Source organism: Primulina tabacum, chromosome 4 (genome assembly GCF_025594145.1).
Source record: "Primulina tabacum isolate GXHZ01 chromosome 4, ASM2559414v2, whole genome shotgun sequence".
Lineage (NCBI taxonomy): Eukaryota > Viridiplantae > Streptophyta > Magnoliopsida > Lamiales > Gesneriaceae > Primulina > Primulina tabacum.
The window spans coordinates 19,043,796-19,067,990 of record NC_134553.1 but is presented as its reverse complement, the minus strand read 5'-3'; positions in this window follow the sequence as shown (position 1 = coordinate 19,067,990).

Sequence of the window (24,195 nt, the reverse complement as noted above, 5' to 3'; positions counted from 1 at the left end):
AAAACTGGCGTTGGTCCTCAGGTTATGTGCACCTCCAGTCCAGTCAGATCAACCATCAAGACCTCCATTAACATATTCATAATCACCTGCATCAATCACACCTAGTGAGTCTAAAGACTCAACACGTCATATCCTTGATAACAAGTAATACGTAATACAGTTAACATATAACAGTGAAAAATACTTGTACTTAAAATATCATTTTCATGAAGATACATAAACTTAAACTTAAACATTTCCGTAAACATTTTCATGATGCATAAAAACATTTTCATAAAAACATAAATATACTCATATTCATATTCGTATTCATATTCATATGCATATCCATATTCATATCCATATTCATATCCGTATTCATGTTCATGTTCGTGTTTGTTGAATTCAGATCGTGATTGTGACTCGTATTCTTAATCGTATTGGGCGATGGATCCATCTAAAGAAACCACAGTACTGGGCGGCGGGGACACCAGCAACACTCTCACCGGTCAACTGGGCCTTGGCCTACGTATTAACATATTCGTATTCGTATTCGTATCACGTATTTGTATTCGTATCCGTATCCAAGGAAACACGATCGTCGGGCTCCCACTGGGACCATAACCCTCACGATATTTCCAACATATAGTAGTCACAATCCCTTCACTTCCTTCAACATGTTATCATCACTTAATAAAAAGCATGTATATGCATATCGTTTTATTTTTGAAACCAAGCATGCAACATATCTTTTAAATGTCAAAGATTAAACCATAAAAATCCATGAACATTTATAATAAACGTTTTACATAAAAATCCCTAAACATATAAAATAATCATTTTAACATGTAGCAATTCATAAACATTAAAAATAATCCTATTAGCATATAAAATAGCATTTAGGACACTGTCATGACGTTTACTAATTTCTAGGTGTAAAAAGACTGTTTTACCCCTGGATGTAAAATTTCCGTTTTAGACATTTTCTTAATTTCATTGACTCTAACATGTCCCAAATAATTATTTAACCTTACTTGAATTTTCTCATATTTTTATTTAGCTTAATTCGATGACTTTTAAATAAATATTTAAATGTGACGTATTAATGCGTTTTAATCCCGAATTAAACCAAACCTTAATATAAAATTCCCAAATTAAAACTTAGACTTATAATAATTATTTAAGCTTAAACCTAATTTTCCATAATTTTATAAAACTTAAAACTAGGCTTTTCAATTAATTCGTTAATTAACGTTTCGTGCGGCGATTAAATCCCGAATAAATCCAAAACTTGTTATTTTGATCCCAAATTTTTAACATAACAATTTTATGATTTATTCTACCCTTCTAAGTCATGAGCCACCCCCGTGGACCCATGGGTTCAATTTTAGTTTTATTATTTTCGTTTTTGACACCTTATCGAACGCACCGAGCTATCTCCTAATTTACCCGAGCCACGCCCGAGCCACCTTGAACCAAAACCTAGCCAACCCATCTAGGGACCCTACTGTGCAAGCCCAGCCCGTAAAACCAGCCCTGGCCCGACCAAAAACTTGTTGGAATCTCAGCCAAAATCTGTGCGTGTGTGTGAGCCTTCCCTTGAACAATAGGACTCCTCCTCCCTCTAGGACACTACCAGCTGCCAACCACTCGACCCCTCATGAACCTAACCCTCCCTGGACCACGCCTAGACCAAGCCCAGACCAACCCAAGTCCTTGAACCCACGTACAAAGCGCTGCAAGCCTGCTGCAGGAAGAAGCAAGGCTGCGCGCAGGTTTGTTCTTCCAGTTCCACGAGCCCTCATCGAAACCAGCCACACCAGACCATGATCCGAACCTTACCCCTCTACCCTGGACCCTACTTGACAAACTCGGCCAGCCCCTAACCTAGCTGCACCCTCTCCCGAAGCACACCAGCCGCGAGCATGCTTGGGGGAGAGTCCCTCTACACGTGGACTCTTCCCCAGCCCATGGCTCGAGCCCTAGCCCCCCTAGGACCCTTCCTAGGATCTAACCATTACCCCTATGACCCAAACACCAGACCTGGGCGAGCCACCTGCCCCCATGCATCACCTTTCTCTCAACCGAGCCCCACCACCTACGTTAATGCTCAAATGGGTTCCTAGCTTGTTTGTTTCGTTTTTCCTGTGTTCGTGTGTGCGTTCTAGACCCTTAAGCATGTGTAAACACACCCTTAAACATCCCCTAATCATGGCAGCCCCTTTAACACATATAAAACATGATTTTGGAAATAAAAAACATGTTTTAAAAATCATATAAGGTGTATTTGCGAAAATCTTCAAAGGTGCAATTTATTTTCATGCAATTTCAACAAAAATAAATAATATGGTGTGATGATGAGTAAAAGGAGAATATGACGTGCCTTTGCGTAATTTACGCACGAAAAACCGTTGACGATGACGAAGAACGGAGCAAGAACCTTGGCTAAGAATTTCCCTTGCAATTCTCGAAAGTTTGCCTCAATTTCTAAGCATGTGTGTGCCGTGTAATCTAGGTATAGATTTCAGAAAAGTGGCAAGAAGAATTGTAGGGTTATAGGAGTGTTTAATATATTAAATAGTTAATTATCTTCTTAATTAAGCTTAAGCCCATTAAGCATAAGTTTAGGCCCATTAGTCTTAATTAGGATTTAATTAAAATATTAAAATAGTTTTACTAAAATAAGTTTGTGAATTTACTAGCCGAGTTGTCAAAAAGTTCGTGTTTTTGATGAAAAACCAACACCGATAAATTTTACGTCCCGACGTATAAAATCGCCTAAAAACTCCATATTTTCAAAAGTAATAAAAAGCATCGCCCTTAATTTAAATAATTAAAAACAATTAAACAATACAAACATTTTTCTATTTTTCAGCCCTCGGTCTCCGTTCCTCGATCGCAACTCGAATAACATTTTAAAAATACATTTTAATGCAACCATGTAGAAAAATATATTTTAAACATGTAAACATGCACATCATAATTAATTTATGCAATTAAAACAAGTAATTAAAATACAAGAGCATTTAATAATTGCATGCATGTGGTTTTCGTGGACTTTTAAATTTTCGGGACGTTACATCATAGGTTACCAAGGGACGAATATTAAGATTTTTATCGAGTAAGAAATGTAAAATTTTGATATAAGGATTCTAGAAATCTATGGGTTATAAGTGAAATTGATTTATTATAGTTAGTCTAAGTCTACCATGGGATAACTTATTAAGTTTTATATGTTTGTACTAATTAAGCATCAAGGATACGTAAGAATGCAACATTTGTTTCAAGGAGGAAAGTCCAAGGGTTTTAGGCCTCAACTATATTGTAATTGGAAAGAAAATAGTTTAAGCATGTAATTGATGCTATGAGGGCTTTAATATAGGTAGAAAATCGATATTGTATAATTGAGTTTTATGGATTAACGTTACTCGAGGTTTAAGACTTGCAACAATTTTACATCTGAGATGTATTTGTAAATAGTAAGTTACGTAAGTTTGGTGCCGTAAGATAAAGATTCTATTCAAGGATCTTAGGCAAATATTATTATGGGGTGGAGATAATGTTTAACTTTTAAGTGCATTACCTAGGATATAAGTCGATCAGTAAATTTTGGTGTTAAGATTTCTAAAGTTGAACTGCATAAATGCTAATGTAATAGGTTGATGAACATTATGGGCATAACATAAAAAAAGTAAGGTGCGATAAGTTTGGACATCCATCTCTAATATGAGTAATTGCGAGATAAGTCAAATTCGAGGTCACAGTAGAATAAAACTAAGTTGCCCTAAGTCGTTTTAAGTTGTGATTTGCAATCAAGGATTTTGGCAGGCAATTTAATTAGGATTGAGGAGACGTAAGGACATATTAATACTTATTTTATCAGAGTAGCGCAGCAAAAGCGAGGATTTTTTGGATACTAGAATTAAGAGTGTAAACTTTTTGATTATCGAGGATACGCGAATTTCGGGGACGAAATTCAATTTAAAGGGGATAGATTGTAACGTCTCAAAAATTTGAAAGTCCACGTAAACCACATGCATGCAAGTTATTAAATTTCTTTTGTATTTTATTAAATTGTTTTAATGTTTTTAATTCATGTTCATTGCATAATTATGTGTTTTAATTCATGGTTTATTTAAAGTCTCGTGCATTAGGATTTTAAGTTGCATTTCGTGCTCGATCGAGGAACGGATACCGGAGAATTATCAAGAAAATTATTTTAATTACATTATTAAATTTTTATCAATTAATATAAGATTTTTTAAGTGTATTTTTCAAGAAATGAGCTTTGTTGGGTATTTTTACCCGTCGGAGCATATTTTAAGTTGTACGCAAATTTTATAAAATCGGGGGACCTTTTGAGGGCTCGGGCAATTATTTCAAAAACTTACCTTAACAAAATATTTTTCAGGAGTGTGTTTGTGCTTGATGGGACTATTTTTAAGTTTAGTGGACTCAAGACCTTCTTTAAAATTTTTAAATGCAATTGAGGGCCCATTATCTTAAGTTAAACACTTTAAATAATACCCTATACTAAACTTAAACCCATTATACCTCTATCAGCCGACCACCACCACCATTCTCCAGCCTCCACCTTTGTTTCTAGCACCAATTTAGAGAGAAAGATCAGCTCCTCCATTTTTCTTCATTAAAAGATCATTCCCGCTTCTCTAGTTTTCGAGCATCTACACATCAATGCATTCTCGTATCTTGTTTTCTCTTCACTCACGCCATAAATATGCTGAAATTTATGTATTTGCATGTTCACCCTTCGATCTTGCTCGTGTTTGCATTTTTGCGAAAAGTTTGATATGAATCTTGATCTTCTTTGCATAACTCTCACGTTTTTGTTTATGGGTGCAAGATGCTGCCGGTTTTTGTGTTTCTAAGGGCTATACACGATGGTGAGAGGGTGTCAATAGGCTGGAGTTGATGGTTAGATGGGTTAAGTCGAGGGTCAATCGTTTTTTTATTGAAGTTTGTAACAATACTCGTCACCCTCGGTTATTTTTAATTCTGCGACTTATAAGTTTGTTTTCTGGAAATAAGTTCAAGATATGATTTGTATCACTCTGTGTTATCTTCGATTCGATACAAAATTCGTAATTTTCTGATAAGAAACAAGGGAGATATGATTTTTATGTAAAGCCGCGCAAGCTGTGCAATTTCTGTGTCACAAAACCTGTCACCCTCGGTTATTTTGAATTCTACGACTTATGGGTTGGTTTTCTGGAAATGTGTTCAACATATGATTTGTAGCAATCTGTGTTATCTTCGATTTGATAGGAAATTTGTAATTTTTTTATACGAAACGAGGGAGATATGATTTTTATTGTAAAGCCTCGTAAGCTGTCAAATTTCTGTGTCACAAAACCCGTCACCCTCGGGTTATTTTGAATTATACGACTTATAGGTTGAGTTTTGGGAAATAGTGTTCAACATATGATTTGTAGCACTAAGTTATCTTCGTTTCAATAGGAAATTCATAATTTTCTGATAAGAAACGAGGGAGATATGATTTTTATCGTAAAGCCGCGCAAGCTGTGAAATTTCTGTGTCACAAAACCTGTCACGCTCGGTTATTTTGAATTATGCGACTTATATGTTGGTTTTCTGTAAATATGTTCAACATATGATTTGTATAACTCTGTATTATCTTTGATTCGATAGCAAATTTGTAATTTTCTGATAAGAAATAAGGGATATATGATTTTTGTCTTAAAGTCACGGAAGATGTAAAATTTCTGCGTCGCAAAACCCGTCACCCTTGGTTATTTTAAATTCTACGACTTATAGATTGATTTTCTGGAAATGTGTTCAACATATGATTTGTAGCACTCTGTGTTATCTTCGATTCGATAGTAAATTTGTAATTTTCTGATAAGACATGAGAGAGATATGATTTTTATCGTAAAATCGCTCAAGCATTGAAAATTGTGAGCATACGCTGGAGATTTCCAGCAACCTTTGGGCTTGTTTCGTGGGTCATAAGTTTTCTGGAACGGGTGTATTAGAGGCTGGTCATGTAATTTTAAGTCACGGTTTAATTTGAGAAAAATTTGGTTAAGTTTCAGGTTGATTTGGGTTAAAACCGAGACCCTGGTCCAAGTTTTAAAAAAAATCGTTTAAGTTTTGAAACGGGCTCGAGTTTACGTCTAAGAAATACTTATTATTATGTTTTGTTGTGTTTTAAGGTGTTTGGTTGACTTCGGGTTGAAATTTAGAGGTTCAGGGGTAAAATGGTCATTTTGTGTTTCCAGGTGCAAAATGACCATTTTGCACCCCGGGGTGAGATTTTAGTCCTGGCAGCGCCCTGAGCACAAATTTATCATGTTTTTAAATTTTTATGCATCACGATTTTTATGAATTTATGAAAATATACGCTGCTTGATTGATTTTAATAAAATTTACGCATGTGCATAATTTTGTTAACTTATGAAAATGATGATGTTTTGAATGATGGGAATTAGTTGTGGCTATCGAAGTATATATAAATGCTTAAGACATATATGGAAATTATGATGATGAGGCCTAGGCACAGTGGATGGGTAATCATGTCACTGATGTTCTACAGTCACCGGGTACCGCGGTTCTATGTATGATGGATCCATCGTAAATGATGAATGATGTACGATAGTCACAATTAATGAACTGAATTCGCTAAAGGAACGATGAATGATAAATGATGAATGATGAACGATGATTAATGATGAGCTATTTGTCACGTAAGATTTCATATGACACGTTTACATTACGCTTTTAAAGTCATAAAAGGTATGCTGAGTATGTTATTTTTGACTGTTGTGTGTCATGTATATGTACTTTTTATTTCTGGTACAGGTGTGTTGAGTCTTTAGACTCACTAGGCGTGTGCGATGCAAGTGAGCTTGATGTTGAGGGGACTGGAGGTGCCGAACTATGAGTTGGCAGATATGGTGGGTGACACGACCCGAGGATCACATGTTTTCCGCATTATGATTTATGAGATTTGAGAGGATATGAACATTATTGTACGTTGATGATTTTAATATTTTATTTTGTTGATGTTTATGTATGATTTTGGATGAGTTTGATTATTTTAAACTGCACTATTTTTATTGTTAAATATTCAAGATCATTTTTAAATGTCATATTTTTCTGTAGAGCGCATGCATGCAAAATATTTAAATGTTATTTCGAAAATGTGAGCTTTAAAAAAAAAAATTCCGCCATTTTAAATCAGTAGACGTTACACAATAATTATGCATAAAATGCATAAAAATAAATAAACCCGTAATTTAAATAAAATCCTAGATTGCATGCACTCAGGTTACGTAAATTAAATTCCTGGACCTTAAAACTCTCCCCCCTTATATAAAATTTCGTCCTCGAAATTTAGAACGTATCGAATAACTCGGGTAGCGACTCTGCATCTCGATCTCGGTCTCCCACGTGGCCTCCTCCTCGGAATGATTCAGCCACTTGACCTTGACCATCTGGATCACTTTGTTCTGAAGCCTCTTTTCCCGTCTGTCCAATATCTGTGTGGTTCTCTCCTCGAAAGATAGGTGCGGTGTGAGCTGAAGTGGCTCATAGTTAAGCACATACGAATGATTTGACATGTACTTTCCGCAGAATAGAGACGTGGAACACGTTATGAACTCTCGCCAAATTTGGCGGTAAAGCAACTCTGTATGCGAGTGTCCCGATTCTCTCTAGGATCTTAAATGGTCCGATGAACCTAGGACTAAGCTTGCCCTTCTTCCCGAACCTCATCACACCCTTCATCGGTGCGATCCTTCACGAAAAATACGATCCCCTACTGCGAACTTAAGATCTCGCTGCCTCTGATCAGCATAACTCTTCTGACGACTCTGCGCAGTTTTCATCCTGTCCAGAATCTTGGCCACTAAATCTGTTGTCCGACTGACAATATCCGGACCCAACTCTGCTCGCTCTCCCACCTCATCCCAATAAATTTGTGACCTACACTTCCTCCCGTACAATTCCTCGTATGGAGCCATACCTATCGATTCCTGATAACTGTTGTTGTATGTAAACTCCACAAGAAATAACTTCGGCTCCCAACTGCCGTGGAAGCCGATCATTCAAGCTCGGAGTAGGTCTTCCAGAATTTGAATCACCCTCTCTGACTGACCGTCTGTCTAAGGGTGGAAGGCAGTACTGAACAATAACTTAGTACCTAGTGCCTGATGGATACTATTCCAGAATGCAGATGTGAACCTCGGATCCCTGTCTGACACGATGGACACTGGAATCCCATGCAGTCTAAATATCCGTCTGATGTACAGCTCAGCGTACTGAGTCATGGTGTATGTCTTCCTTATCGGTAAGAAATGAGCTGATTTAGTGAGCTGATCAACAATCACCCAGATGGCATTGAATCCTCCAGTAGTCCTCGGAAGCCCTATCACAAAATCCATGGTAATATTCTCCCATTTCCACTCGGGATTATGGAGTGGTCTCAGCTTCCTTGCAGGTCTCTGATGCTCTGCCTTGACCTGCTGGCAAGTCAAACACTCGAAGACGAATCGAGAATATCTAGCTTCATGCATGGACACCAATAAAGAGTCTATAGATCTTTATACATCTTCGTACTCCCTGGATGAATGGAGTACGGAGTGCTGTGGGCCTCGCTCAAGATATCTGCTCGAAGGGAATCACCGTCAGTGACCCATAGACGGTCTCTATACCTGACTATGCCACCCATAACTGAATACAGTCTCTGGCCCTTAGCCTCATCCCTCTGTCTCCATTTCTGTAACTGCTCATCATAAGTCTGCCCTGCTCGAATTCTGTCTCTCAAATTCGGATGTACCGTCAAAGTAGCAAGGTTCGGGGCCCCGCCCCTGGCATAAACAGCAAGCTCAAATCTCTGAATCTCAGCCTGTAGCGATCTTTGCACTGACAAATGAGAAATCACTGCATGCTTTCTGCTCCGAGAGTCTGCAACCATATTAGCCTTACACGGATGGTAGCTAATGTCACAATCATAGTCCTTCACCAGCTCAAGCCACCTCCTCTGTCGCATATTCAGCTCTTTCTGTGTGAAGAAGTACTTCAGGCTCTTATGATCTGTAAAAATAATGCACTTCTCCCATATAGATAGTGTCTCCAGATCTTCAGGGCAAATACCACTGCTGCTAGCTCGAGGTCATGAGTCTGGTAATTTTTCTCATGGACCTTCAGTTGTCTGGACGCGTAGGCTATCACTTTGTCCTGCTGCATCAGAACCGCGCCCAACCCTAGCTTCGGTGCATCTGTATATACCACAAACTCTCCATGTCCTGATGGCATAGCTAGAACTAGTGCAGTGGTCAAAGCCTGCTTCAGTCTGTCAAAGCTCTCCTGGCACTCAGATCCCCAGATAAACGTGGCGTTCTTATTTGTTAGGGCAGTCATCGGCACAGCAATAGAAGAAAAGCCATGAATGAACTTCATATAGTAACCTGCCAATCCCAAGAAAATCCAGATCTCTTTCACGCTCTTAGGAACTAGCCAATCTCTGACAGCTTCCATTTTGCTGGGGTCGACCTCTTTGCCATCCTGAGATACGATGTGACCCAAGAATGCCACCCTGTCAAGCCAGAAACATTTGCTGAACATGGCATACAATCGTCTGTCCTGTAGAGTCTGTAACACTGTCCTCAGGTGCTGACTGTGCTCCTCCCTGCTCTTCGAATAAATCTGAATATCTTCAATGAAAACAATGACAAACTGATCCAAGTATGGCTGAAACATGCGATTCATGAGATCCATGAAGATCGCTGGCGCGTTTGTCAGGCCAAAGGGCATCACCATAAACTCATATTGCCTGTAACGTGCCCAGAAGGCTGTCTTAAGCACATCAAACTCCCTTCACTTTCAGCTGGTGGTATACGGATCGAAGTTCTATCTTGGAGAACAATGATGGCCCCTGAAGCTGATCAAATAAGTCCTCGATCCTTGGCAACGGATACTTATTCTTGACTGTGACTCCGTTCAGCTCTCTGTAGTCAATGTAAAGTCGCATGCTGCCATCCTTCTTCTTCACAAAAAGAACTGGTGCGCCCCAAGGAGAAAAAATAGGACGAATGAAACCCTTATCTAACAGATCATGAATCTGATATTTGAGCTCCTTCATCTCTGCAAGTGCTAATCGGTAGGGTGCTTTAGATATTGGCACTTGTGCTTGGCATAAGCTCAATCAAAAAGTCCACCTCTCTGTCTGGTGGGATGCCTAAAACATCATCAGGGAAAACACCGGAGAACTCCCTGACTACATCAACGTCCCCTAGCCTCTGCTCGACTAGCTCAGACACTGACAAAATGCTGGTAAAAAATGCTTGGCAGCCTCTTCTCATAAACTTCCTCGCACACAAGCAGGAAATGACGTGCGACATCTGCTGATGTCTAGCTACCTCAAAGACAAATAGGCCTCCCACTGGGTGGTCTGACAGACACTGACCTCTGTAAAAAATCTATGGCTGCTCCATGATAAGATAGTCAGTCCATACCCAAGATGATGTCGAACTCCGGTAATGGTAGCACTATCAAATATGCGTGCACCGAATACTTCTGTAACCGAAGCTCCAATCTCTTCACTATTTGAGAAGTGAACATCTGATTCCCGGATGGGATCAATACTCTAAACCATGAATCCATCGCTACTGGTATGATTCCTAGTCGCTTGACGAAGGATTGGGATATAAACGAAGGTGTAGCCCCTGAATCTAGCAATGCATGCGTCACTACACCTGAAATATATATCCTCCCTGTGAAAAAACATACCATCAAATCAAATAGAATCGAAATTAAGGAATTTTTTATCGGCCATTAACCCAAATCCTCGCAGAATCACTGAATTAACCCAAACATTGTCCCGAAAAATTTGAAATAAAGTCCTAGAAAAATCAAAAATTGCAACTTAGCCCCTTGAAGTTTTAAAATTGCAATATGGCTACAAAAATCTCGATTTTAACAATTAGGTCCTCAAATTATCTGTTATTACAATAAAGTCCCTAAAATTCCTCCAATCCAACAATTAAATTCCTAATCCCAAATAGGTAGAGCACGCATCCTAATTCTTTCTATGTTATCCATCCCATAAATTTTAATTCCCAAAACTGACATACCACCCATGCAGTCGAGCGATAAATTAAAATCTTAAACAAAAGAGTTACCAATAATCAGTGTCGAGTATAGCTCTGCCTCGACCTCCTCGGCATGCATCACAAAAGCTCGGCCAGTAATGGGGCCATTGCTCTTAGAGAAATCCGCTGCTTTATGGCCCTCCTGTCTGCAAACGAAGCATTTAAAGGTTCCCCACCTGCACTAGCCGAAAAGGAACCTGTTGCACTGGCCACAAAGTTGGCCGACCTCTGGCTTGGGCGCCCCTAGCGCCTGAGGAGGTCTCTGCTGTTGTGGCCTCCTAAACTGCCCATGGGGCTTCTGCTGACCCTGCTGCCTCGGTGGCCCTGAGAACTCCTAATTTTCTAATGCATCTTCTTCTGCATCTCGAAGTCTATGTCTCGCAGTGCCTGCTCTGCTAGAAAAGTGCAGGCAGTAGCCTTATCATAACTTGCCGGCCTCATCAGCATGACGTCCCGGCGAAGGGGTGGTCTCACTCCATCTAAGAAATGTCTCAGCTTCTAGGCGACATCTCTCGCTATCATGGGAACAAAATGGCAGCCCCTGTCAAACTTGAGGATAAACTCCGCCAAAGATAAGTCCTCCTACCGGAGACTCATGAACTCCCTCGTCAGGAGGCCCCTGACATCGGCTGGGAAATACTTCCCGAAGAACATCTCCTTAAATCTGGCCCAGGTGAGAGTAGCAACATCCACTGCATGTGAAGCTCTCTCCCACCAAAGGGACGCATTATATCTCAGCATATAAATGGTGCACCTGGCATGGCAGCCATCCCTCATCAGTAGGTACTAAAAATGAAACTCTAGAGACCTAATCCATCCCTCTTCCACGAATGGATCGGTGGTACCCCTGAACTCTTTCTGATTAAGCCGACGGAACTGCTCATAAACATATGTCTGCTGACAGGGTGCCTACTGGCCCAGCTGAGCCTGCATTATGATCCTCGCTATGCCCTCAAGTACTCGGGTAGCTGGGTCCCCTGGCGGTGGTGGTGGAGGTCCTCTGCCTCCTCCAGGAATCTCATCCTGCCTATCTGTACTTGGAGCACGTCTGGGAGGCATATCTGAATACATTCCAATATATAAACATAACCCATTATGCAATTAATCTAGTGTTTAAAACAGAAAATTCTTAAATCGTAAAAGCAGTTAAACATGTACAGTAAATCATCGTAAATCGTAAATCATGTAATCATGCAGATGATAACAGTAAATCATGATTTAGAACATTTAAAACATAAAAACTTACAGACTTGAGGCTTGAAGACTGAGTGGCAGAAGCTGGCGGTGGCACAACCCTATACAGGACCCTTGCTCTGATACCAACTGTAACATCTACTAATTTAAAAGTGCGGAAATATATAGATATATATATATAAATTTTAAAAGCTCACATTTTTGAAATAACATTTAAAATAATCGTAATTATTTGACAGTAGAAATCGTGCAGTTTAAATTAACCAAACTCATCCAAAATCATACATAAACATAAACGAATAAAAATCTTAAAAATCATCATCGTATGAAAATGTTCATCTCCTCTCAGATTTCATAAATCGTAATGCGGAAAACATCCGGTCCTCGGTTCGTGTCACCGCACCAGATCGGCCTACTCAGAGTTTGGCACCTCTTGTCCCCTCACTATCAAGCTCACCTGCATCACACACGCCTAGTGAGTCTAAAGACTCAACACACCTGTACCAGAAATAACAAGTACATATACATGGCACAGAGCAGTGAAAAATACCAGACTCAACATATATTTAGTGAACTTAAAAGCATGAACATAAACGTGTCGTGTAAAATCATATCGTGTCAAAATATGTCATCTCATGTCATCATATACGTATACATTTTCTTTCAATTGAATTCAATTCATTAGTTGTGACTTTCGTATCAGCTCTATTCGATGGATCCATCTACGTTTAACCATGATAACGAGCCGCGGGGACATCAGCGACATCATTACCCGTCCACTGAGTCTTGGCCACAGGTCATTATATCTCATGTCATCATATTCTCCACTTAAGAAAAATATGCATATACGTAACTTTTTCCTTAAAACCAAGCATGCACCGTAATTTATCATAATTTCATAAAAATCATAAACATGATGCATAAATATTTAAAACATGATAAATTTGTGCTCAGGGCGCTGCCAGAAACAAAATCTCTCCCCGGGTGCAAAATGATCATTTTGCCCCTGCAAACCCAAAATTACCGTTTTACCCTTGGACCTCTAAAATTTGACCCGAAGCTTACCGAACTCCTCAAAATGTCCCAAAACATATTTAAAAACATTCTTAGACATAAACACGAGCCCCATACCACTTAACCGATTCATTTTAAAACTTGGCCCGGGATCCCGGTTTTAACCCGAATCGACTCGAAACTTAACCAAATTTCTCCCAACTTTTTACCATACCTTAAAGACACTCAAAAGGTCCTAACAACCCCAAAACTGAGCCCCCCTAAACACTCAAACCCTTCTGGAACAGCTGCAGGAAAAATCCTGCAAGCCACCAACATAAAGCTAGTGCACCCACTCGCATTTTTCACCCTCCTAGACCGAACCACCCATGACCAGCCATGACTCGAACTCACTAAGGCCACTCTAGGACCCTACTGGACCCCATGAACTCATGGCCCCGGCCATATGCAGCCTACACACCGAACCCTTACCCTAGGAGTCGAGATCACCCCAACTGCATCTCCCTTGCGCCAAGCACACTCGTGCAGCCCTAGGGGTTTGACCAGCGGTGCTTAGGGTCCTCCCAGGTCATGGCTCGTACCCATCGAAGACAGGTCCAAGGCCTGGAACAAACCCCATCACCGCCTACTCTCCTCCCACCGCCGATCTCTCCAACCTCATGCGAGATGACCCCTTAACACCACGATCTAGCAGTCCCCTTACACAAAAACATGAAGGAAACGTGAGTGGTTAACACAAAGATGCAATACATGTCAAATTCTCACATAAAAACATGATGTCAAAGTAGATCGAAATACTTCATGCATTTGTATAAAATATCAGCATACTATCAGCGTGTGTGAAGGAAGAGAAGGGTGATACGTGCATGCCTTGATGTTATATACGCGAGGAGATCGAAAAACGAGTGCCGGGTGAACTTTTCTTGAAAGAAATTGCTTTGGCCGATGCTACCTTGGGGTGTCGCTTTTGAAACCGAGAGAATGAGAGTGGAAGGGAAGGTGTCGGCTGATGAGAAGATTAGGTTTAGGTTAAGTGGGTATTTAAGGGTTAATTAAATAGGTAATAATAAAATAATGGGCCCTTAGTTGATATTTAAAAAGTTTACAAAGAGTCTTGGGCCTACCAAGCTTTAAACGCAACAAGTCTCAACACACTTCCAAAAAATATTTCGTTTTGGCAAGTTTTTGAAAATATTACCCGAACCTTCAAAAAGTCATCTGTTTCGATAAAATTTGTGTACCGCTGAAAAATATGCTCTGGCGGATAAAAATACTCAACAAAGACATTTCTTGAAAAATACATTTAAAACATGTTATATTAATTAAAAAAAATTAATCATGTAATAAAAATATTTTCCTGATAATTCCCCGGTCTCCGTTCCTCGTTCGAGCGCGAAATACAACTTGAAAATCCTTAATGCATGAACCATTAAAATTTCATGAAATAAATTCTATCATGCAATAATTATGCATAAAATTAATTAAACTCATAATTTAAATAAAATCATAGATTGCATGCACTCAGGTTACAAGAATAAAATTCATGGACCTTACAAACGGAGACTGGGATATTCAGGAAAAATATTTTTATTGAATGAATAATTTTAATTAATTAATATAAGGTGTTTTAAGTGTATTTTTCAAGAAATGAGCTTCGTTGGGTATTTTTACCCGTCAGAGCACTTTTTAACCGGCAAGCAATTTTTAATGATTCGGAGGAAATTTTAGGACTAGGACGATATTTTCAAAAACGTACCAAATCGAAATATTTTCGAGAGTGTGTTTGGGCTTGTTGGGTTGGTTTTATTGCTTAATGGTCTTTATACCCTTTTAATCCATTTAAAATGCAATTAAGGCCCATTACACTTTAATTTAACTAATTATAACCTAAACTAAAACCTAAACCCATTCCCATCATAGCAGTCGCCCACCCCTTATTACAGCATCTTCTCTCCCTCTTTTTCAGCAGCAAAGAACCAGCAAGCTTCAGCCTCCATTGTTTCTTCAAGAAAGCTTCCTCCCCGTCTCTCTGTTTCACGTCCCACACGCGTATATTGAAGCTTTTGATCATATAAATGCTAAGGACACGCTTGTATCATCTTTTCCTCTTCATACACGCCATATTATTGTTGTTATATGCGTATATGCATGAGGATTATTTTCGGTTAGCATGGGAAATCGTTTTTATACATGTATTGTCATGATTTTTGCATTCATGCGATGTATCCTCACGTTTTCTTGATTTGGTATAAGGGGGCTGCCGAGATTTGTTGTCAAGAGGATGTTCACGTTGAAAATAATGGTGTCATAGGGCTAGAGTATGATGAGGGGCGAGAATAGCATAGGCCAAAAGGTTCAACTTGTTTGCTTGAGTTGCGTGTCACAAAAACTTGTGACCCACTGTTATTTCAAATTCTGCGACTTATAAGTTGGTTTTTTGAAAATGTGTTCAACATATGATTTGTATAACTCTTTGTTATCTTTGATTCGATTGTAAATTCGTAATTTTTTGATTAGAAACGAGGGAGATATGATTTTTATAGTAAAGCCGCGCAAATTGTAAAGTTTCTATTTCACAAAACCCGTCACCCTCTGTTATTTCAAGCTCTGCGACTTTTAGGTTGGTTTTCTGAAAATGTGTTCAACATATGATTTGTAGAACTTTTTTTTATCTTTATTTGATAGCAAATTCGTAATTTTCTAATAAGAAACGAGGGAGATATGATTTTATCGTAAAGCAGTGCAAGCTGTGAAATTTCTGTATCACAAAACCCGTCACCTTTTGTTATTTCAAATTCTGCGACTTATAGGTTGGTTTTCTGAAAATGTGTTCAACATAGGATTTGTAACACTCTGTGTTATCTGTGATTCGATAGCAAATTCATAATTTTCTGATTATAAACGAGGGAGATATGATTTTTATCGTAACATCGCTCATGCTGTGAAAATTTGTGCATGCTTTTCATGTTTTCTCAAGTTGCGAGGGTAGGCTCTGCAAAGTAGGGCTGAACCAGGCCATGGTGTTTCCAAGATGGTCCAAAGGTGGTCTAGGAAGAGTTGGGTCAGGTCTGGTCCCTCTTGGTTTGGTCTAGGGTCGAGAATTCGAGGGTTTAGTGCAATAGGGTTCGGCTCGCTATGGTGCAGAAAAATCCAGCAAATTTCAGGTGCTGTTCAAAGGTCTTAAGTGGGCTGGTCTAGGTGGTTTAAGGGCTGGCAGGGTATGGTTGAGGCATGGTTTAAGCTTGGAGAAATTTGGTTAAATTTCGGGTTGATTCGAGTTAAAATCGGGACTCCGGTCCAAGTTTTAAATCAAATCGTTTAATTTTTGAAACTGGCTCGAGTTTACGTCTAAGAAATTTATTTAATAATGTTATGGGAGGTTTTAAGGATTTCGGTAAGCTTCGGGTCGAAATGTTGAGGTCCACGGGTAAAGCGATCATTTTGGGTTTCCAGGGACAAAATGGTCATTTTGCATCCGAGTAGAGATTTTAGTCCTGGGAGCTTCCTGAGCACAAATTTATCATGATTTTAATTTTTATGCATCATGATTATGATTTTTATGAAATTTATGAAATATACGTTGCATGCTTGATTTTAAGAAAATTTACGCATGTGCCTGATTTTATAAGTGATGAAAATGATGATGTTTTGAAGGATGAGAATTAGTTATGGCTATCGAAGTATATGTAAATGCTTAAGACGTATATGTAGATGATGATGATAAGGCCGAGGCATAGCGGATGGGCAATACTGTCACTGATGTCCGCAGCCGCCGGGATACCGCGGTTCTATGTATGATGGATCCATCGTAAATGATGAATGATGTACGACAGTCACAACTAATGAGCTGAATTCATCAAAGGAAATGATGTATAATGATGAATGATGATAATGATGAATGATGATAATGATGAGCTGTTTTGACGTGTAATGATTTCATATGGCCCATCTGCATTTACGCTTTTAAAGTTCATGAATGTATGTTGATTACGGTACATTTTCACTGTTGTGTGCTATGTATATGTACTTGTTATTCCAGTACAGGTGTGTTGAGTATTTAGACTCACTAGGCGTGTGTGATGCAGGTGAGCATGTTTATGAGGGGACTGGAGGTTCCGAACTCTGAGTCGGAAGGACTGGATGTTCGTGCACGACCCGAGGACCAAATTTCTTCCGCCCATGATGTTTTATGAGTTTTGAGAGGACATGAGTGTTTTATAAATTGGTTTTGTCACGTATTGGTTTTAGGATTTTTACTTGTTACGTTATGCATTTTCCTGTTGGTCGAGTTTTGCAATTTAACTGCACTGTTTTAAGTTAGTAAACATTTAAGATTATTTTTAAATGGCATATTTTTCAGTAGGATTGCATGCATGAAAAATATTTAAATGATATTTACAAATTGTGAGCTTCTACAAAAAAAATATATTCTGCATTTTAAATAAGTGGATGTTTCAAATTGTCACCTGCTCAGACACAAATTGACTTTTTATTGGAAAAAGTGAATGAATTTGAAGAGGAGAAATTTGAGTTTTATTATTAATGGGTCGAGTTCTGGACCATGACATTTGCGAAGAAGATGAATAAGAAGACTGTGTTTCATATATTCATAGCACTAGAGAAATTTGTGGTAAGCAAAGTAAAGACTGTGGTCATTGATGAAGAACTTCAACACAAAGACTACTTGCTTGATCATTGCGCATTCAGGCGTTGACTATAGTTTGTGCTGAATAGAGAGCCAACTATGATCCATCTTGCCCAACAACTTTTGATGATATCTCAATGATAAATCAACTGGATATAGATCTTGTGTCGTTGCAAAAGAAAGTCAAGTTTTGGGAAAATGAAATTCAACTGCTTGAGCCAAGTGAGTCCCATGCTAAAAAAAGAAGGAATCTGAATCATCTTCTCAGTCAGCTTCTGAGAACCGAATTGAACCAACTATTGAAGACAATGTTCAAGAAGCTTTATTGAAAGAAAGAACTCAGCCTTTTCTCAATCAACCTACAAAAATTTTAATTTCTCCATCTCCAAATATTCCTGAAATATCTACTGCTTAAAGACTACTGAATTAAAATTTTTTTTTTTGAAGCTATGACCGAAAGTATACACGTATTCATATACATATAAATAAGTAAATCAAGCATTTTAAAAGGTCAGCCAACCACTGAATAAAAATAACTGCAGTGAAAAATCTCAAACTATAATCAATCTCCTAGTCTACTGTTTTAAAAGAATAACTCAAACATGATATCAAAAGTATGACAATCCCCAAAGCATGAAAATCATGAACATTTTAAAATATAGTTTATAACCTATGTCTCATAATCATATTATGCGGAAGAAATGCAAGGTCCTCGAGTTTTCACGTGCACCCCCAGCTCAGCCTACCTAGTCTGTAGCGCCTCTAGTCTCCTCATCCACATGATCTCCTGAATCATTCATACCTAGTGAGTATAAAGACTCAACACACCTGAACCTTTTAACAACTACATATACATATTATGCAACAGCGAAAATTATTGTAAACAAAGTAACTTTTATGATCTTCGAAAGCATGAACACAAACATAAACATATTCATAACAAATCATGTCATATCATAACATCATATACGAATTCTGAAACGTCTCCTCATTTTAAAATTCCACTGAACATTTTTTTAAATGCCAATGGCCGAAACCATGCCTACATAAATACATAAAATTCGAAACTTGCATTTAACAAAATCAACCCACTGCTAAATAAAATAATCACGGTTAAAATTATGACAAAAAGCAACCAACCTCAATAAGTTACCTTTTAAAATTATTAAACGCCAAGAATTTTAAAATATATCAAAACCCTCAACAAAATAAAATCATCAACCATTTAAAAAGATGATTAAACGTGCTCCATAAAATCATATTCTTGCGGAAGAATACAAGGTCCTCGGGTTAACGTGCACCACAAGCTCAGCTCGTTTAGTCATCATCACCTCCAGTATCCTGATCAAAATGCTCACCTGCATCATTCACACCTAGTGAGTCTAAGAACTTAACACACTTGTAACGTTATAAAAAATACATATACAGAACATGCAACAGTGAAAAATACTGTAATCAACAAACCTTTCATGATCTTAAGAGCATAAACGTAAAAATGTCAGTAAAAGCATACGCTTCAAAACAGCTCATCATATCATCATATACTTATACATTTACTTTAATTGAATTCAGATCATTAGTTGTGACTTTTGTATCAGCTTTATCGTTTCATCATTATACCATGAATCCATCTACATAAAACCTTGGTATCCAGTGCATGTCGGACATCAGCGACATGATTACCCATTCACTGTGCCTAGGCCTCATCATTAGCATTTACTTATACATCATAAGCATTTACATATACATCGTTAGTCACAACTAATTCTCATCCTTCAAAACATCATCATTTTTATCACTTATCAAAATCATGCACATATGTAAATTTTCCTTAAAATCAAGCATGTAACGTACTTTTCATAATTTCATAAAAATCAAATGCATGATACATAAACATTTAAAAGCATGATAAATATGTGCTAAGGGCGATGCCAGGACTGAAATCTCACCCCGGGTGCAAAATGATCATTTTGCTCATAGAAACCCAAAATGACCATTTTACCCCTATACCTCAAATTTCCGACCCGAAGCTTACCAAACTCCTTAAAACATCCCAACACATATTTAAAAGTATTTGTTACATGTAAACTCGAGCTCATTTCAAAACTTAATCGTTTCGTTTTAAAACTTGGACCGGGGTTCCGTTTTAACACGAATCAACCCGAAATTCAACCAAACTTTTCTCAACTTGAGATATGACTTAAACCTACATGTCCAGCCTAAAAACCACTTATTCCATCCTACTTATAACCCCTGAACCAACCCCCAAAATGCTGCTGGAATTTTACTGCACGTGCTAACTCAAGACCCTAGTGCACCAAATGTTCTACACCTTTGATCCTAGCTCGAAACCACGCAGACCAGCACCTTACCAGCTATACTGGGACCATGTTTGAACCCAAGAGGCTCTCCTGGACCGACCCTAGCTAACCCTACTGCCCAAAGCACCAGCCCCGTGCGTCACTTCCCTACCAAAGCCAGGCAGCAACAAAACACCGAGCCACCCCTAAACCTAACCCCTTCGACCAACTCCTTAACCACAATCAGATGTCCCTGGCCCCCTTCCAGCCTTGTCAAGGACCCAAGAGGTTCAGCACCTTGGCTGGAAACAAACCATGCACGAGCATGCAGCCCACATCCCTCAATCTCGCCCAACCCGAGCTAATAGGTGCTAAACCTCGATCGGCACTCCATGCTCGCCCTTTAGCCACTCCAACCCCTTAATCCCTTGGCCCCTGACTTTCCCCGACCCTTAAGACAAAGAGAAACAGCCCCCTTGCACGATGATAACCAAAAACATGAGTTACAAACACATGTATGCATTTATTTTCATGTAAACCGTGCAAAACTAAAGCTACAAGATGGACCAACATTTTTCCTCATGCAATAACACATACATCAGCATCTAAACATGGTTTGAATGATGAGAAAGGAGATACATGGCGTTCCTTAGCATTTATATGATCAAAAGCTTGAAGATATGCGCTTGGGACGTGAAACAAAGAGGTAGGGAGATGTTTTCTTTAAGAACAATAAATGGCCGAGACTTGCTGGAGTTTTTTGCTGAAGAACACGTGAGAGAAGCTGATGAAAGGTGGGGTGGCGGCTGCTAAATGGAGGAATAGGTTTAGGGTGGCTTAATGGGGCTTTTAAAATGATTAATTAAGCACTAATGTGCCCTAGTATGAAAATTAGAGGATAAAAAAGATTTTGAGCCCATTAAGCTTAAAAATAAACCATCAAGCCAAATAACATTCCAGAAAAATATTTCATTTTGATACATTTTAGAAAATATTGCCCAAACCCTCAAAAAGTCCCTCGAAATTTGCGTACAGGTTAAAAATATGACTTGGCGAGTAAAAATATCAAACCAAGGCCTTTTTTTTTCAGAAATCATACTTAAAAACACCTCATATTAAATAATTAAAAATAATTATTCAATAAAAATATTTTTCTTGAATATCCCTAGTCTACATTCCTCGTTCGAGCATGAAATGCAACTTAAAATCCTAATGCATGAAAATTTAAATAAACCATGAATTAAAACACAAATTCGTGAAATAAACATGCATTTAATGCTTTAAAAAAATTTAATAAAATACAAAAGAAATTTAATAACTTGCATGCATGAGGTTTACGTGGACCTTCAAATTTTCGAGACCTTAAAACCTATCCCCTGAATTTGAATTTCACCCCCGAAATTCACTTATCCTCGATCATCAAAATTTTAGACTATTAATTATAGTATCCTAAAAATCCTCTCTTCCGCTACGCTACTCTGATAAAATAAGTGTTAAGATGTCCTTACGTCTCCTTAATCCTAATTAAATTTGCCTACCAAAATCCTCTTTTGCGAATTGTAACTTAAAACGACTTATGGCGACTAAGTTCTAATCTATTAAGACCTCGAATTTGACCTTTCTCGCAATTCCTCATACTAGCAAGGGATGTCCCAACTTATCACACTTTACTTTTCTTATGTTTTATCCATAATGTTCATTGTCATATTACATTAGCATTTAGGCAGTTCAACTTAGGAAACCTTAGCCCCAAAATTTACTGACCGACTTCTATCCCCGGTGATACAATTAAAAGTTAAAACCTTATCTCAACCACATAACAAAATTAGCCTAAGATCCTTGAATTGAATCTTTATTTTACGGCACCAAACTTACGTAACTTAACTATTTACAAGTACATCCCAAATATTAAATTGTTGCAAATCTTAAATTCGAGTAGTATTAATCCATAAAACCTAAAATATACAATATCGATCTTCTACCTAATTAATAAAATCTTTCTAGCATCAATTGCATGCTTAAACTATTTCCTTCCCAATTGGAGTATAGTTAAGGCCTAAGACCTTTGGACCTTCTTCATTGCAACAAATGTCTCATTCTTACATATCCTTGATGCTTAATTAATACTAGCGTATAAAACTTAATAAGCTATCCCATGGTAGCATTACACTAACTTTGATAAATCAACTTCACTTATAACCCATAGAATTCTAGAATCCCCATATCGAGGTTTTAGATTTCTTACTCGATAAAAATCTTACTATTCGTTCATTGGCAACCTATGTTGGACACAACTAATTCTCGTTTGTTTTTATTTCAACCAAAACTTTCGTATGAACACCTATTTCATAAACTTGAAATTAAAACTTACACAACCCAAGTAGTCTTAGATAACCTATTCCAACACACATATTCACTTATTCCCAAGTTTTTTAATGACTTTCAAAAATTTTTTAAGACATGATGTCTAAATCACTTCTTACATGCCTCTACCGAGTAACCTAACCATCAATCAATACCCAAATTTCTAGAAAAATTTAACTCTAACAAAGGTACAATCTTAACTGTTAAGATTATAACTAGAACTTATGATACATCAAACTTAATTTCCCAAAAATATGTCAACTTAATATCTAATCTTGTATCTTAACTAATTGATCAACTTTACCTTAAATTATTATCACTCTAAATTCTTAATTTTCTACAGCATTATACCATTAACACTTAGATTTTCATATCCAGTATTGATTCATCCTACAATGCTCTTGATTACCATTTCTTATAACATCATAACACAGATGTTTCAAGGTTCTAAATATCCTTTCAAGCATAAATCATCAAAAATTCCTATCATTTAAATCATTTGATTATCCCTTACTGCTAAACTAGTCCCCAAATTTATTAAAAATTGCAAAGTCATTTCTTAATTTCCTCAAAAATTATCCAAATTGGTCCTTAATTACGAAAGTTCCACAATTCTACACAAGTTCTTGGCGTTCTCAATTCCATTATATAGGTTTCTCGTAACATAGAAGTTCAATAATTTTAAGCTTATTAATTCCAAACTCAATTCTCGTAACCAAATCTTAAATTTCCATCAATACTTAAAATACCAAGTTATATATTTTTATACTTCTAAAGATTGTCGTAGTTTTCGAATCATTACTACTTATGTAAAATCCTCAAAAATTAACCCAACTAGTAACCACGAACCATTGGCATTTTCTTAGAAAACCTACATGCCCCAAAATCATTCATAACTTTCAATATTAACTTATGACCCATAAGTAGAACATCAGTACTACTAACCAAAAATTAATATAGTCAAAACATTTTCAACCTTTATTAACGCCCAATATCCAAATTCTTAATCATGTCCAATTCCACCACAAAACCATCATTCATGAAAAGCATATAATTCTCATTTCATGTTGTAACATGCATAAAAAATTTAAAGCATCTAGTCTCAAAACATAACGACAGATAAACCTGTACTGTAAACGTATATCTTGTAAACATACAGGTGATATCATAAAACTTTCAAAACACTTAAAACCTTTAAACTTACATACTAAGGCTTGAAGACTGAGCTGCAGAAGCTGGCAATGGCACAACCCTATACAGGAACCTGGCTCTTTACCAACTGAAACGTCCGCTCATTTTAAAATTCCACTGAACATTTTTTTTAAATGTAATGGTCGAAACCATGCCTACATAAATACATGAAATTTGAAACATGCATTTTGCAAAATCAACCCACTGCTATATAAAATAACCACGGTTAAAATTAAGAAAAAAAGCAACCAACCTCAACAATTACCTTTTAAAAATATAAAACGTCAAGCATTTTAAAGTCTTTCAAAGCCCTCAACAAAATAAAATCATCAACTATTTAAAAAGATGATTAAACGTGCTCCCATAAAATCATATT